The sequence below is a fragment of the Castor canadensis genome, chromosome 7 (assembly GCF_047511655.1).
Source record: "Castor canadensis chromosome 7, mCasCan1.hap1v2, whole genome shotgun sequence".
Classification (NCBI taxonomy): Eukaryota; Metazoa; Chordata; class Mammalia; order Rodentia; family Castoridae; genus Castor; species Castor canadensis.
Window position 1 is genome coordinate 75,320,199 of NC_133392.1, and position 16,798 is coordinate 75,336,996.

At 36.9% G+C, this 16,798-nt stretch overlaps 1 protein-coding gene across 3 annotated transcripts in view; it reads left to right on the top strand.

The window, feature by feature from the left end:
* Positions 1–16,798, top strand: part of Bmpr1a (bone morphogenetic protein receptor type 1A) — a 113,673-nt gene that overhangs the window by 32,690 nt on the left and 64,185 nt on the right. The window contains exons 1-2 of one of the 3 annotated variants that reach the window (XM_020161331.2): positions 8,917–8,941; positions 10,688–10,734. The exons of 1 other annotated variant lie outside the window; for it this stretch is intronic. The gene's annotated coding sequence lies outside the window, so the exon portion shown is untranslated. Of the gene's footprint in view, positions 1–8,916; positions 8,942–10,687; positions 10,735–16,798 lie in introns of those variants that run through there. One more of the 3 variants, XM_020161330.2, reaches the window with a different exon arrangement.

The window sequence follows — 16,798 nt, forward strand, 5'->3', positions numbered from 1 at the left end:
TTTTGCCAAGTGTTTCTTAGAATTCTTCTATCAAATGATGACGTTATCCACAGAAATCCGAAATTCCAATAATGTCCTTTTTTAAACTAGCAAAATAGCAATGTCTGATCTTCAAAGAGAAGGCATGATATTTCTAGAGTGTGGAATCTCTTAGAATTTTTTCATTTGGCCAGTGCAATGGCTTATAACTGTAGTCCCAGCTACTTGGGAGGCGTAGATAGAAGGATCATGGTTCAGTCAGGCTGGGCAAAAAGTTAATGAGATCCTGTCTCAAAGAACAAGCTGGGCATGGTGGAACATGTCTTTATTCCCAGCTCTTCAGAAGGCAAAGGTAGGAGGATTGTAGTTCAAGTGTGACCCAGGCAAAACCCTAAGACCGTATCTGAAAAAATAACTAAAGCAAAAAGTGCTGGGAACTTGGCTCAAGTGCCTGTAGAGCACTTCTAACAAGTGCGAAGCCTGGGTTTAAACCCCTGTACTGCAAAAAAACAAAACAAAAGTTTAATTTCTATAAAGCAGATCAGTAAGGTTTTGGAGAACTGGAGAAATGAGAAAGGGTTAAAAAAAAAAGGAATCAGCAGATTAAAAATTATGGTGGGATATAGGGAGCGAAAGTCAGTTTTTGTTCTGTGGGATTTTTGTTAAGTGTAGAAGTATTGTTATCCTATGTTCTGTTAATGAAGAAAAAGTGCCAATTAAATAACACTGTGATAGTGATTTTAAGATGCTTGGGTTTTTTTTCTCTGGTGGTGGTACTAAGGTTTAAACTTAGGGCCTCATACTTGCTGGGTAGATGCTCTGCCTCTTGAGCTACTCTACCAGCTTTTAAAAGCATCTGTTATTTTTATCAATAGAGTTTTTGTTTGTTTTGGTGGGACTGAGTTTTGAACTCAGGGCTCTGCATTTGCAAAGTTAAGATGCTTTCTGACTTCATAGTTGTTAAAATGTATGTGAAGAGATGAGTATATTAGGATTGATGAATAGTACTAAGAATTAATAAAACAAAAATGCACATTGAGAGATAAATGTATATTAAGTGTATAAAATATGTGTGTGTGTGTGTGTATATATATATATATATATATTTAAATAGTTTATCTTTTAGGTCAGCTTTAAGTTCAAAAGCAAACAGTACAGATTCCTCCATTGTCAGCATCCTGTACCCAGTGGCACATGTATTACAATTGATGATCCTACATTATAGGTCATTCTTTTTTCTTTTTAGCAGTGCTGGGGATTGAACCCAGAGCCTGGTCATGTGAATGAACACTCTGCTGACTGAGCTACATCTTCAGCTCTTGGTTATTTGAGACAGAGTCTTGCTACATAACCTGGATGGGTCTTGAGCTCATATGTGGCCCAGGTTGGCCTTGAACTCCCTATCCGCCTGCCTCAGCCTCTTAAGAGTGAGTTACGAGTGTGTACCAACACACTTGGTCACAGATCACTCTGTTTTGGGGTTGGGAGGGGGCAGTACTGGGATTTGAACTTGGTCTCTTACTTGCTAGATAGGGTCTTGTGCTTTTGCTTTGTCTGGTCTTGGTTTGCAATCCTCCTACCCTGAATAGATTACAGGCATGTACCATAATACCCACTTGTTTTTTGAGATAGGGTCTCACTAACTATTTTTGCTCAGGCTGGCTTCAAACCACAATCCTCTTAATCTCTGTCTCTCAAGTAGCTGAGTTTACAGGTGTGCTTCACCACATCTAGCCCTGCAGTTCACTTTTTAAAAAATTACTGTTGTACTGGGGGTACATTGTGACATTTACAAAAGTTCTTACAATATATATCATAGTTGAATTCGCTGCAGTTTGCTCTTGACAGTTTGCATTCTGTGCTTTTTGACAACTGTGTAATGACATGTCTTCCATTGTAGTACAATACAACATAATTTTACTAGCCTGAACATTCTCCACACTGTGCCTACTCATCCTTCCTGCCTCACCCCCACCCCCAGCCCTGGCAACTGTTGATCTCTTTTGTTATTTCTAAAGTGTGACATCTTAAAATAACACAGAATGCAGCCCTTTCAAAATTGGCTTCATTCACATAGAGATACACATTGAAGCTTCTTCTATGTAACTTGACAGTGGATTTCTTTTTAGTGCTGAGTAATATTCCATTGTCTGGCTGCATCACCATTATTTCATTCACCTGCTGAGGGACATCTTGGTTATTTCCAAGTTAGGAAATTATGAATAGTGTCATAAATTTCTGTGTGCATGTTCTCATGTGTACATGTTTTCAGCTCCTTTATGTTGGATACAAAAGAGCACAACTGCTGGATGAAATGGCAAGAATGCCCTTAGTGTTTTAAGAAACTGTGGAGCTGTCTTCTGATGTGTCCACGACGCTTTGCATGCTCACTAGCTATGCATGAGAAGAGCTCCCATGGGGTCACATCCTTGCTGTCTTTGGTATCACCAGTGTTCTAGATTTGGGTGGTTCTAATGTGTGTGCAGTGGTACCCAATTTTAATTTATATTTCCCCAGTGATGTGAACTGTGGAGCTTCTTTTCAAAAGCTTATTAATGCCATCTGCATATCTCCTTTGAGGTGTGTATTAAGGCTTCAGTCCCATTTTTAAATTGTGTTGTTTGCTTTCTTATTGAGTATTAAGGTGGGTAACAGTCCTTTACTGATAATGTCTTTTGCAAATATTTTCTCACAGTTTGGTTTGTCTTACCATTTGCCTGACATAGAACAGAAGTTAATAATTTTAATCAAGACTAGCTGATCAGTTAGGTCTTTCATGAATGACATTGAAAAGGAGTGGTGAGAGGTGACAATTGCTTGTTCCTGACCTCACTGGGAAGTAGCTGATTTCTCAGTGGTAACTGTGTTAGCTATGGCTTCTTGTAGATATTCTTTGTCCAGTGGAGGAAGTTCCCTTCTACTGCTAGTTTTCTGTGTGTTTTTATGAGTGGTCGTTGGATTTTGTCAAATGCTTTTTCTTTATTTGAGATATGGTCTTGCTATGTTGCCTAGGCTGTTCTCCAGTTTGTGGGTTTACGCAATCCTCCTGCCTCAGCTTCCCAATTAACTGGGACTGCAGACGTGCTCCACTCTGCCCACTGGTCAAATGCTTTTTGTGCATCTATTCATTTGGTTGTATTGTTTTTATTTTTTAGTTTGTTGATATGTTGATTGGTTTTCCAATGTTGAACCCATCCTTGCATAATGGGAAAAGTTCTGCTTGGCTGTAATAGATAATTTTTTGTAGGATTTAGGATTTCATTTGCTAATATTTTGTTGAAGATTTTTGCATTTATGTTCATGAGTGACATTGGAATATAATATCTTTTTTGGGGTAATGTCTTTGTCTGCTTTTGGTATGATAGTAATGCTGGCCTCATAGAATGAGTTTAGGAAGCATTGCTTTTGTTTCTGTCTTCTGAAAAAGATTACAGACCCTGGTATAGTGGCATGTGCCTGTAATCTCAGACTTGGGAGGCTGAGGCCGGGTGATTCCGAGTTTGAGACCACAGTAGGCTACACAGCAAAAACCCTTTCTCAAAGGAAGGGAGGAAGGAAAATGGAAGGAAGTGAAAGAAAAGGAAAAGATTACAGAGAACTGGTAGACTTCTCCAGTGAGCCCACTTGGGCATATTGATTTCTGTTTTGGAAGGTTATTACTTACCTGCCCATTTTTTAAAATAGATGGAGGGCTGATCAGATTTTATAACTTTTTGTGTGAGTTTTGGCAGATTGTGCCTTAAGTAATTGTGCAAGTCCTCAAATTTGTCCAAATTATGAAATTTGTGAGCAGAGAGTTGTTCATAGACAAGTTGAATACCACTTATCCAAAGTGTTTGGGATCGGAAGTATTTTGTATTTTTTTAGGTTTCAGAATATGTATGTATACATAATGAGATCCAAGTCTAAATATAAAATTCATTTATGTTTCATATACATAACACTTGATTTTGAAATATTTTTATATACATATGAGACATTTGTATTTGTCTGGACACAAAATTCATGATTCATGTCCACCTTATACACATGGCCCAAAGCTAATTTTGCACATTATTTTTAATGTGATTACACTTTGACCTGTCACCTGAGGTCAGGTGTGTAATACTCCACTGTAACATCATGTCAGGTTTTAAAAATTCTCGGATATTTGAACAGTTTGGATTTCAGGTTTTTGGGTTGGGGATGCTCAACCTATATTCCGTTGTTATCTTTCAGTGTGTGTTTAGAGGGCCCTGTGGTCACGTTGCCTGGATCCTCACTGCATATACTTGAAATTACTGTGCTCAGTTAGCATGGCCCCATACCCCAACTGCCATTAAAATTGCTTCAAAAACAACAGAAAAGATGTATTAATTTTATTGGTATTTTTTAAAAAGTAGGTTTTGGTTTTGTTCGTTTTTTGCCTATTGATTTTCCTGTTCTCAGTATCATTGGTTTCTGTTTTTGTTGTTGTTGTTTTCTTCTTGCTTTGGATTTAATTTTTTCTTTTTTTACTTTCCTAAGGTGAGTTGATTTTTTTTTTGTTCTTTTTTTTTTCTGATACTTGCAGTTCAGTGCTATAAAATTCTCTCTAAATACTTCATTTGCTGCATCCCACAAGATTTGGTAGTTGTAGTTTTATGTTTATTTAATTCAAAATATTTAAAAATTTCTCGAGAGTTCTTCTTTGACCCATGTGTTATTTCAAAGTTTGCTGTTTAATCTCTCAAATAGTTTGGAATTTCTAGCTATTTTTGTTACTGATTTCTAGTTTGTTTGAAATAGACATTATATGATTTCTAGTCTTTTAAATTAGCCAGAATGTGTTTTTATGACCCAGAATATGGTCTGTTGTGGTGTATGTTTTATGCAAGCTTGAGAACAATGTATGTTCTGCTATTTTAGGATGATGTATTAATCTGTTACCTATTGCTGTAACAAAATACCTGGGGTTGAATACTTTATAAAGAAAAGAGGTTACTTAGTTCATAGTATTGGTTTCATCTATTTGGTCTCCAGTGAGAGCCTCATGGCAGATGGCATCATAATGGTGGGAACATGTACAAAGGAAATTCCATAGGGACCAGAAGTGGGAGACTAGGACAGCGCAATTCTTATAACAACCCATACTCTAAAAAACTAATTCATTTTGCGAGACCAGCGTTAACCTCTTCCAGGCAATGCCCCATTACCTAACCATCACCTAGGTCCCAACTCTTAAATGTTCCTCACCATCTGTCAGCATCACGGAACTGGGAACTAAGCTCCAAACATGAATGTGTAGTGGACTCCCTCAAATCATATCCATACCTACAGAAGATGAAGCAGTCTTCATGGATGTCAATTATATCCACTTGGTATATGGTGCAATTGAGGTCAAGTGTGTCCTTACTGATCGTCTGCCTTCTGGATCTGTCCATTTCTGATAGAGGTGCTGAAGTCTCAGCTCTGTCTGGAATTAATGCAGCTACTCCACCTTTTTTTTGATTAGTGTTATTTAACATTGTATGTATTCATCTCTACTCATATATCTATCTGTGTGCCTCTATCTGTTTATCAATCAATCAATCAATACTTGGGATTGAACCCAGGGCCTTGTACATGTTAGGTTGAGGTACATCTCTAGTTTCTTTACTTTTAAATTACCTGTGTGTTTAAAGTAAGCTTTGTAGCCAATGTGTCATTAGGTCTTTATTTTTTAAAATCCTGACAATTTGTCTTTACCTGGTATTAGACACATTTAAAGTGGCTATTGATATAGCTGAATTTATATCTACCATATGTGAGAATCAGCTTAGGTTGGGTCTTTTTCTGTCAAAGGATTTAAGCAGTAACCACCTCTGTTACAAATGTTAATCTGTCTAACTCGCTTTATGGACTCTGCTTAATGTGATAAAAGTTTCTATTAAGAACAAGGGGTTGTTATCCTCTGCCAGACCAAATTCCGCTAGATGTCGTAGTTCTGGAGCTGATAACCTAGAACAGTTATTGCTTCCCTGAGCGTTGAAACATCTTTGTCTTCAAAGCCCCCTTCTGATATCCTCTTTCCAATTAGCCAACTGCGTAGACTGTGAACCCAAAACCTGCCCAGTTCAGGGGAAGGACAGCACGGCATCAGAGATAAAAATCCCAGCAGACTCCCCGCTGGGTGTGCTTGCTCTTTGTCAGTGGTGCACCCTTCTGAAGAAGTAAATTTTGCCTTGCCTGTTTTCTTCTGAGATGTGGCATCTCTCTCTTGTGACACCCCAATATCTTAAAGATATTTCTTTTTTTTTTTTTTTCATTTTTCTTTTATTATTCATATGTGCATACAAGGCTTGGTTCATTTCTCCCCCCTGTCCCCACCCCCTCCCTTACCACCCAGTCCGCCCCCTCCCTCTCCCCCCGCCCTCAATACCCAGCAGAAACTATTTTGTCCTTATTTCTAATTTTGTTGTAGAGAGAGTATAAGCAATAATAGGAAGGAACAGGGTTTTTGCTGGTTGAGATAAGGATAGCTATACAGGGCATTGACTCACCATATTTATTACTGTTTATTTGTTGCCCTCTTTGTTTTTTCTTCCACTCTCTCTCTGCCATTTGTGGGCTTTTTGTTTTGTTTGGTTTTGCTGTTTTTTTCCTGCAGCACTGGGGTTTGAACTCAGGGCCTCATGCTTGCTAGACAGGCACCATTTATGGCTTAATTGAACACTTTATATGATTTTCTTTTCTCCTTTCTTAACATTATCAATTATATTTCTTCTTTACCTTTTTTAGTGGTTTCCCTAAAGTTTGAGATACACACTCACAACTAATGCAAGTCCACTTTAAAGTCCTCTAACACTGTAGGCTGGGCACAGTGGTTCGTGTCCGTAATCACAGCTACTCGGGAAGCAGAGATTGTGAAGATTGCGATTTGAGGTCAATTCAGACAAAAAGTGAGACATCTCAAACAACAAGCTGTATGTCGGGACTCATGCCTATGCATATATAGGCGCACCACAGTGATCCAGGGCAAGAAATTCAAGATTCTACCTGAAAAACAACTAAAAAGCCAAAGAGGGCTGAGGGTGTAGCTCCAGTGGTAGAGTGCTGATGCTCAGTTGAAACCCAAGTACCACAAAAAAGAAAGAAAGGAATGCAGGGAGGGGAGGAAATGAGACCCAGCAATAAAAGCACTGTAGTATTAGTATCTTGTAGTAACAGTATAACTTTTTTTTTTCTTGGCTGTACTGAGGTTTGAACTCAGGGCCTCATGCTCACTAGGCACGTGTGTACCACTTGAGCCACTCCACCAGCCCAGTATCTTGTAATAACAAAGTATTCCTAATTCCTCTCTCCCATGTCTCACATCATAAGTGTCATTCATTTTACTCACTTCACTTTATGCATACATAATACAATACATTGTTGAAGTTTCTGTCCCTTCTTTTTTTTTCCTTGGTGGTACTGGGGCTTCGACTCAGGGCTTCACACTTGCTAGGCAGGCGCTGTACCTCTTGAGCTACTCTGTCAGCCCAAAGTTTCTGTTAGATTAAGAATAAAAGAAAAAGTTTTTGTTTATCATTACTTATTCCCTCTTGTATGCATGTGTGTATTTTAAATACAGGCTTGACATTCTATCACTTTCCTCCTGTGTGAAGAACTTCTTTTAATGTTTCTTTCAGCATTTTCCCAAATGTTTGAGAAAGTGTTTATTTCTCCATCTTTGTTATCTACTTTTATTGACAGGGTCTCAGTATGTATCCCAGGCTGGCTTGCAACTTGCTGTGTAGCTGGGGCTGGTCTCAAACCTAAAATCCTCCTGCCTCAGCCTCCCCATTGCTGGAATTACAGGTGTGTGCCACCATACCTGGTTTTTCCTTAATTTCTGAAGTATTATTTCTCAGGATGTAGAATTCTAGTTGGTTGAGTTTTTTTGCTCAACACTTAAAATATAAGTTCTTATTTCCCTGGGTTTTGAGAAGCTATTGAATCTAATTCTTATCTTTGTTTCTCTGTAGTAGGGTGTGTTTCCCCCTCTGCCTTTTAAGAAATTTTAATCTTTCATTTCTGAGTTTGAATAGGATATGCCTTGGCATAGTTTTGGGGCATTTATCCTGACTTATGTTCTACAAGTTTCCCTGGTTTATGGTTTGATGTCTGACAAAAATTTGGGGAAATGCTCAATGATTATTACTTCAGATATTTCTGTGTTCCTTTTTGTTTTAATCCTGCTTTGTGTAAAATTTACATGTTGTATAGTTATCCTACAGTACTTTGGTGTTCTGTTTTTTTATTTTGTTTTCCTCTTTCCCTCTACTCTCCCTCCTTTTCATCTCCTCCTCCCTGCTCCTTTCTCTCCTAAGAACAAGCTATGTGTGAATTAAAAAAAACATTTGTATGTCCCTACTATAAACTGTTACTCAGCATTAAAACTGAACGAACTGTTGATACTTGCAGTAACATGGATGAATCAAAGGTCATAGTGCAATATAATTGAGAGTTCAGGGATTTGAAACTGTGCCTGAGTTCGAATCTGAGCTCAGCTATTCATTGACAAGCCACTTGTCCTGTCTGAAACCCAGTGTCCATAACATGGAAGAAGAATATTTCCTTGTTTGTTCATTCATTTGTTTGTGAGATAGGGTCTCTGTGTGTAGCCCAGGCTGGCCGCTTGCCTCAGCCTCCTGAGTGCTGGTGTATGCTACCACACCCAAATAGGAAGAAGAAAATTTTTTAATGGGTGTGATTATTATGAAATTTAGTTAGAATGTGGATGAAACCTGTTTTTAAACTATGAAGTCCTTCAGTTATTATCACTTTTCTTAAATGGGCACAAATTATTCCTTTATACTCATGTCATCACATTATCCAGGTAGAGAAAGCTCAATGCACATCATGATTTTTTTTTTTTATTTATTTTGTTGGTGTTTTGTTTATTACAGGAGAAGTAACCATCAAAGCTTCCTATTTTTCCTGGGAGAGAACAAAGACTGATTTCTCCTCAAATCCCTAAGCTGTAGGTTATATGCAAATATTATGCCATTTGATATGAAACCCTAGCACCTGTGGATTTTGGTATAGGGATACAGGGGGAGGCGCTCTGGAACCAGTCCCCTGTGGATACTAAGAGAAGATATACTTACTCTTCCAGCTGAGATCAAGAAATCAGCTGGGTCTGAATTCTGGTGCTGGTTCTGCCCCTAGCTTCACATGGTGATTTTTAAGTGTAGATTTTTGTTAGTAAGATCACTGGGCTAGCATGTGATGCATACTGCTAAATTGCCTTCCAGAGAGGATGTGCTAATAGAACCTTGTTGGGCCAGTACAGGAGACCTGGGTCTGTTACAGCTTTTAAAGTTTTTATCACTTGGCATTTTGACATTTACTTATATGTTGTATACATTATTTGGGCCATCACCTCCCTTCCCCCATGTTACATTTTTAAAGAAATCTTCATACTATTGCATTTGTAATTCTTCCCTTGCTAGCAATATGATGTATGTATATTTTCTGTCTTTTGCCAAAATGTTAGACTTGGTTGTAAGGGGATCCGGTCATCATGGTGACCCATAGATCTCTGCCCACCCTCTCACACCCCCCCCCCACTGGGGATTGAACTCAGGGCTTCTCACATTCTAGGCAAGCACTCTGCCACATGGGGCATGTCCTCAGTCCTTTGTATTTTGTTTTTGAGATGTATTCTCTTGCTAACTTTTCCCTGACTGGTCTTGAACTGCAATCCTATTGTCTCTGCTTTTGAAGTTATTGAGATTACAAGTGTACATCACCTCATTTGGACCATGAAATTAAAAAAAAATTATTTTTGGTGCTACTAGAGTCTGAACTTGGCCTCACCCTTGCTAGGCAGGCACTCTACCACTTGAGCCACTCCTCCAGCCCTGCAGGAATATTTCTTATCTACATACTTAGACTTAGTTTTAAAGAGGGACAGGGAGGAGAGGGAGAGATTGAGGCTTTAAATTTTTGTTTCAAAAACAGTTTTTAATCCTAAATAAATTGGAATTTTATTCTGGTTTGTATGTGGATAAAACCCTAATTATTATAACCTTCTTTACTATTTTATGGTAGATTTATGTGAATATGGCCCAAGTGGTAGAGTGCCTTCCTAGCAAATGCAAAGCCCTGTGTTCAAGCCCTAATACCACCAAGCAAACAAGCAAACTTAAAAACAGATTTATTGAGATATAACTCACATAGCATTCAATTCACCTATTGGTTTTTGGTATATTCACAGATGTACAACCATCAGTGCATTCATTGTTAGGACATTTCATCACATCATAATGAAAACCCATACCTTTTAGCTATCACACCTTATAATTTTATTATTTTCAAATGGTATTTTGTATTTTCACGTGTTATATCATGGACAGTTGTACAGGATTTGGGAAGAAGGTGTATGCTGTTAAGATTTAAAGTGCAGTAGTGGAGACTGATCAGGTTTTAAATCTGGGCAGGTCACTTAACCACTTTGTGCCTCAGGTTTCTTAGCTATAACACTGAATTAGTACTGGTGCTTGCCTCATAAGTTTATTTTAAGGATAAACAAGATAGTAAATGTGTAGAATTTGGCACATAACTGTCACATAGTGAGCAATAAATGGAGCTCAATAAATATATCATTGTTGCCGTATTTTTTAAAAAGCCAACTAGCAAGTATTTGATGTCTAAGTGCTGTTCTATATTAACTCCTTTGAGCCTTACCTTTCAGATATGTATAATTATTGTTCCTGTTTTACAGATTGGGTGCAGAGGCGGTTAAGCAACTTGGTCAGAATATCAGAACAGGTAAGTGGTGGAGGCAGGACTCTAACCTTGCTTCTCATTTTCGCTGCAGAACCTATATGCTTATCCTGTGTTCTTTTCCTTACCATCTGCTTCCTAAAATAATGAATGGTACATGGATCTCAGGCATCATGACATCTTGGCTGCTGGAGGTTCAATGTGGTTTTTAGTGCTTAGTTGAAAGGAGAACTGTAATGAATAGTGGTGTCTGGTCATCATGGTGCCTGTGTGTTTTTCATCTGTGCCAGACCATACATTGATGATAGTGCTCTACTAGCCTAGACTCCTGACCCTGAGTGGGGCCAGGGCAGTCACAGGGCACCCTTTCTGGCCTCTTGGTGGAATGTCCTTTTGAACCTGTACCACTCCCTCCTTGTGTGCTAGCAAAACCTTGGAAGACCACCTTAAATTACTTTTTTAGACTTAATTCTGGTGATCTTTCTACCTGTGAAAGATACTCCTCAACTAATCATTGTGTGTGGTGATATGAAAACCTTTGTATTGTCATCTGATACTAATTAAATTTTAATATATTTTTGCCTTGATTAAGTGTTACTTCCAGGCAGGAAATTACGTTGTAAATGTTTTAAAATTTACTACAGTACCCCTGGAATTGATAAGTTAGTTGTTTGAAATTCAAACAAGCCAAGCCTCACAAACTTGGTCCCAAAGGTACATTGGTATGTTTTTGCAAGGAGGTGGATAGTTCCTAGGCAGGCTGTTGAATGATGTGCATTAAGTTAGGTTAGTTGCTTCTAATTGCCTGAAACTCTTGCAGACCTGTTGTTGCTTCCTTTTGAAACCTTCTTTGATTGTCTTAGTTGCTGCCTCTCCCTTAGTGTACAGGCCTCTCCCTTAGGCATGTGACTCACTGATTTGAAAGCCAGTACAGTATGGTAATTAACTACCTGCCTTCATCATATAGAGATGAGAACTTAAATGTAGGCTTCCCATCTAACACTTTCTTCCTGCATGTTTACCCACCTACTGACATGCAGCAACATGGTCCTCCACCCGGACTTCTGAGGAAGTACTCTAGTGTTTCCCCTCTTGTTGGATGTGATTAGTAATGCATATTCTTGTAGAAGAAATGGGTTTTACGTGGGTACTGTTAACTGAAAATAATTTTCAGAATGTCATTAATTTAGTCTTATTGATGCATACATCTCAAAAGGGTGACAATTGAATTTTTAATGAAGGTAATTTAAAGTTTTTAGCAAATAATAATTAAGTTAAATATTATATGACTGATTAGTTGGATTAAAGTCTGACATAATCAGTACATCCTTCAGGTGATAGGTGTTTATCCATTTTCATGAAGTGTAATTAGTTGTTTAGGAAACCGCATCCACGTAAAGGAATTCATTTCACCTTTATTACTTTGCTTTGGCAATCCAGAAAAAATACTTTAAATATAAAGTATACATCATTAGAGAGTAAATCTGTTCTGAGAAGGAAGTTTAAAGTATTCTTTGATTTGCTAAATAGGACATATAGAAATTCTATGTTTAATGTATCAGTATGGTATGGTTATATCTATTCTAGCTGCATCAAATAAAATCTTTGTAGGTTACACATAGCATAATTGAACTGCCAAAAAGAGTCCTTGCCTTCAGATTGCATATGATACTGTTTCTGAAGCGTAGACACAGTCTTTGATCTTTTAAACACAATAATCTTCCTTCCTTCCTTCTCTTCCTCTCACCTCTCCCCCCCAGCTGTCACCCCTGCCCCCACTGGGAGGGTTAAACTTGGCCTCATACTTCTTAGGCAAGTGCTTTACCACTTGGGTTGCACCCCCCAATTGTGTGTATGTGTATATGGAAAGGGACTGGGGTTTGAACTCAGAGCTTCACACTTGCAAAGCAGGCACTCTACTGCTTGAGCCATGTCTTCAGTCCATTTTAATCTGGTTATTTTGGAGATGGGGGCATCTTATGAACTGTTTGTCCAGGCTGGTCTCAAACCAAGATCCTCCCAATCTCAGCCTCTTAAGTAGCTAGGATTACAGGCATGAGCCACAGCATCCTGCTCCTTTTGGTTTTAGTTGTCTTTTGTTTTTTTTTTAAATAGCATCTCCTGCTTACTTTGCCTGGGCTTACCTCAGACTGTGATCCTCCTACCCCTGCCTCCTCAGTATCTGGGTACATGCCTGGCTGTACCCAGTTGAATTTTTCATTCAACTTACAAGTCACAATTTACTGAAAACATTTAAAATTTGAGCAAGGAATGCCTTTTGGGACTCCTTGTAGATCTGTCAAGTTCTGTCTTAATAACCTCTGTCCTACCAATATTATTTACTGAACCTTCTGTATAAAATTAAAATTTGTATCTAATCTAATAAAGTATGTGTTTCCCCATATTTTAGTTTAAAAACTATAAAGGGATAGAGAAGCTGAATGGATAGTAAACATACTCACTGTATTCACCAGCTTATTTGCTAACATGTTGCCTCACGTGCTTTCTCTGCCTTTCTCTCATTATAAAAGCATATACTTTTTTCATTGAGCCTTTTGAAAATAAGTGGTAAACATAAGTATCTTAGGAGGACCCTAAGAACAAGATTGTTTTCTTAAATAGTTATATATCAAACCTAAGAGATTTAGTATTAATACAATAGTATCTGTTGCTTTTAAATTTCCTCTATTCTCCAAAAGAGTTCTTTATAGCTGTTTTTGATACAAGATCAATCAAGGAACCTATATAGCATTCATCTGTCATAATTCTTTAGTTTCTTTTAATTTAGAATAAGCCCCCTTCCCCCAACCATGATCTTTTATAAAATCTCATTTAATTTTTCTTAAATATATATATATATATATATACACACACATACACACACATACAATTTGCTGATGGTATTTCATGACTCGTATTACAAGTTAAAACTTTTTGGAATGAATTTATGTAGATGGTGTTACTTGTTTTCCATTGCATTAGAAGATGAAATAGAATCTTTTCTCCATCCTTTTTCCTTCATTTTATAACAGCTTGAACTTGTGCGTTTGTGGTGCTGGGCTTTGGGCTTGTCAGGCAGGGTTTTCAGTGCTTGAACCATGCCTCCAGCCTGGTATTCGTTTTGATGTGTTGCTGTTAAAGATTTATGATATAGTATCCTTACATTTCAGTACATGATTATGTAATACTTAATTCTTCATTCTGTTTTAGTCATGGTATACTCTGAAGATATAAAAACTGATGTAATAGACATTTGTGTACTTCATACCCAGATTTTTAAAAAAATTACCATTAATTATATTTGTTTCAAATTAAAATACAGTTTTTATTCTAAAATCTATGCTACATACAGGTGTGCGTAATAATGTAGATGTACATTTTAACTAGTAATAATAAAAATGAATAAATCTGTCTTAACCCTCTAAGAAATGTAATGTAACCTTGAACCCCCTCCATGCCGCAGGACAGTTACTTTCTTTCCTGAATTTGGTGTTATTCCCTTACCTTTATTCCCTTTAGCTTTACCACATTGGTATTTTTCCCTTTTATATATATATAAATATATATATATATATAAGTTTAAATATATTTAAATAATTTAATTTAAAAAAAAAAATATATATATATATATATATTTAGTTTTTCCTGCTTTTGAGCTTTAGATGAATGGAATTATATGTATGCATTCCTTTTGAACTTATTTTTTCATTTGACATAATTTTTGAGATTTTATTCATGTTAACACACATACCTGAGGTTCCTTCATTTCTGTTTCTTTTAGTTTTTCCCATTAAGAAAGTCCTGTAAATGTTGTATTTATCTTGTGGAAGCTAACTACAAAAGATTCTCTAAGTTATAGAGCTAGAAGTTTTGTCTTTGGGGTATATACACTGTCAACTAGGTAATGGCAATGTTTTAAACAGTTGTGGATTGAACCAAATAAGGAATTCAGGAGGAGCAGGTTTGTAACAGGATGAAAAATCAAGATGGCGAGTTCTGTTCTCTGTGCTTTGAGTTTTAGCATATCTAGCCAGGAGCGTTGAATAGGCTTTTGAGCTGTATGTGATTTTTAGCTCCACCTATCTTTGTTTTTTCCTGGGCTGACTCATTCATATGTTTCATCTGTCCCTTCTTAAAGTGGTCTTTAAAAAAAGTTATAATTTCACACTATAAAAATTACTTTATCATATTAGCAGCCTTGCTCAGTTCTTGTGTGGTCAGTCTTAAGCCCTAATATGCAGCCTCTTTATTTCTATAGAGTTTGAATCATATTGTACATAGAGATATCTAGTCCTCATTTGTGGTGTAAATGATAAATGGGGAGAGGAAGGTATTATTAACAGCTCTACATTCTGGGTAGTTTTTAGCAAAGGGGATAAAAAGAGAGGTACAGGCTAAAACAAATACACAAGTAAATGAGCATAGCATTCTTGGAGTCATTTAGAACTAGAGCAGACATCAGCAGTAAGTATTAGTCATTCTTGATGATTTCACTATATTGTAGCAGAATTCTTTAATTGGTGTTTATAATCTTAATTCTAAATTTCTTTACAGGACTAGAGGAGTGGCTCAAGAAGTAAGTGCGCCTGCCTAGCAAGCGTGAGAAATCCTCAGTTCAAACTCCAGTCTCTCCAAAAAAAAAAAAACCAGTAAATTTCTTTATATGCTGAGAAAGTGCAATAGTGCACATTTTAGAAGAATTGGTGAACACTTAGTGATCTAGAATTACTTTCTGACAATTCCTAATAGAAATTTTACTGTTTTATGAAGAAGCCATTCAAAGGAGCTTGCTCCATGGTATTTTTAACTTATCAGCTACTAAAACAAATGATTTATTGACTAATTTCTCAAACTCTCTACAAGAAAGAAAAATGGATACTATGTATTTATTTCTCTGTAGACTATTGGATATATACTTAGAGTATATATCCAATAATTTAAATGTCTTATATTGTGAATATTATGTGAATAAAATATAAGGAAAATGGGAATTTAGAAGTGGTTTTTATGTTTCATTGTTGAGAAGGATAAATTGAAAAAGAACATAGAGATAGATGTTTATTGGAGAGTTAATTCTGCTGCAGGTGCTACCCTAGATCAGGGGGCAATCACCTAGGGGTAGCTACTGCATCACCAAGCCAGAGGAGGAAGCAGCTGGAAGGAAAAGGATCCCTTTCCTTACTTGAGACTGAGAACCCAGAAGTTGACCTGGAAATTGCTGTTCTCTTTAGTCCTATGCTACAGGGATTCCTTAGTTCATGGGAAAATAGAAGACACTGCAGAACTGAAGTTTCCTTTGCTAGTCTTTGCTTTGCTGTTCAAAAAATACATGTGTGCACACATACACACATACATGCACTCACATCCTCATAAAACAGAAGAGTTCAAAGAAGTAATGTATCTTGAATAGTCCTTGAGCAGTTAACAATTTTGCTATTCTGCATCTATTGGAAAGCAGAAATGAAAATGCCATTTTTAGAAAGTAATTTTTAAATTTTAATTTCAAAGTAATTATAGATTTATACAAAATTGCAAAAATAATAAGAGATGTCCCTATACTCTTTATCTTTCCTATAGTGGTCATTTCTTACTACACACAGTACAATATCACATCAGAAGTTGACATTGGTACATTTTACATGAATAGTTCTGTGCCATTTAAACAGGTATAACATATTTGTGTAAGCAGTGAGTGACATCAAGACGCAAGATGCCACCAGCAAACATCTGGTTTTCATATCTATGATTCATCATTTTGAAAATGTTTAATAAATGAAATCATATTAATATCCTTTAAAATTGGTTTTCTTTCATTCAACCTAGTCCCTTGAGAACCATCCAAATTAGATGAATCAAAATTTATTTCTTTTTATGGCTGAGTAGGATTCCATGGTATGGTATGGGTTGAGCACAGTTGGTTTAGCCATTCATCTGTTGATGCATAATCTTCTCTAGTTTTCAGCTATTAAAAATGAAGCTGCTCTAACATTAAGGTTCCAGATTTTGTGTGGATATAAAAATGTTCTTTGGGACAGAGACTATTAAAGAAAAATTTTTTCAATGATTTTTTTTTGTTTGTTTTATTTTTGATCATGCTGGGGATCAAACC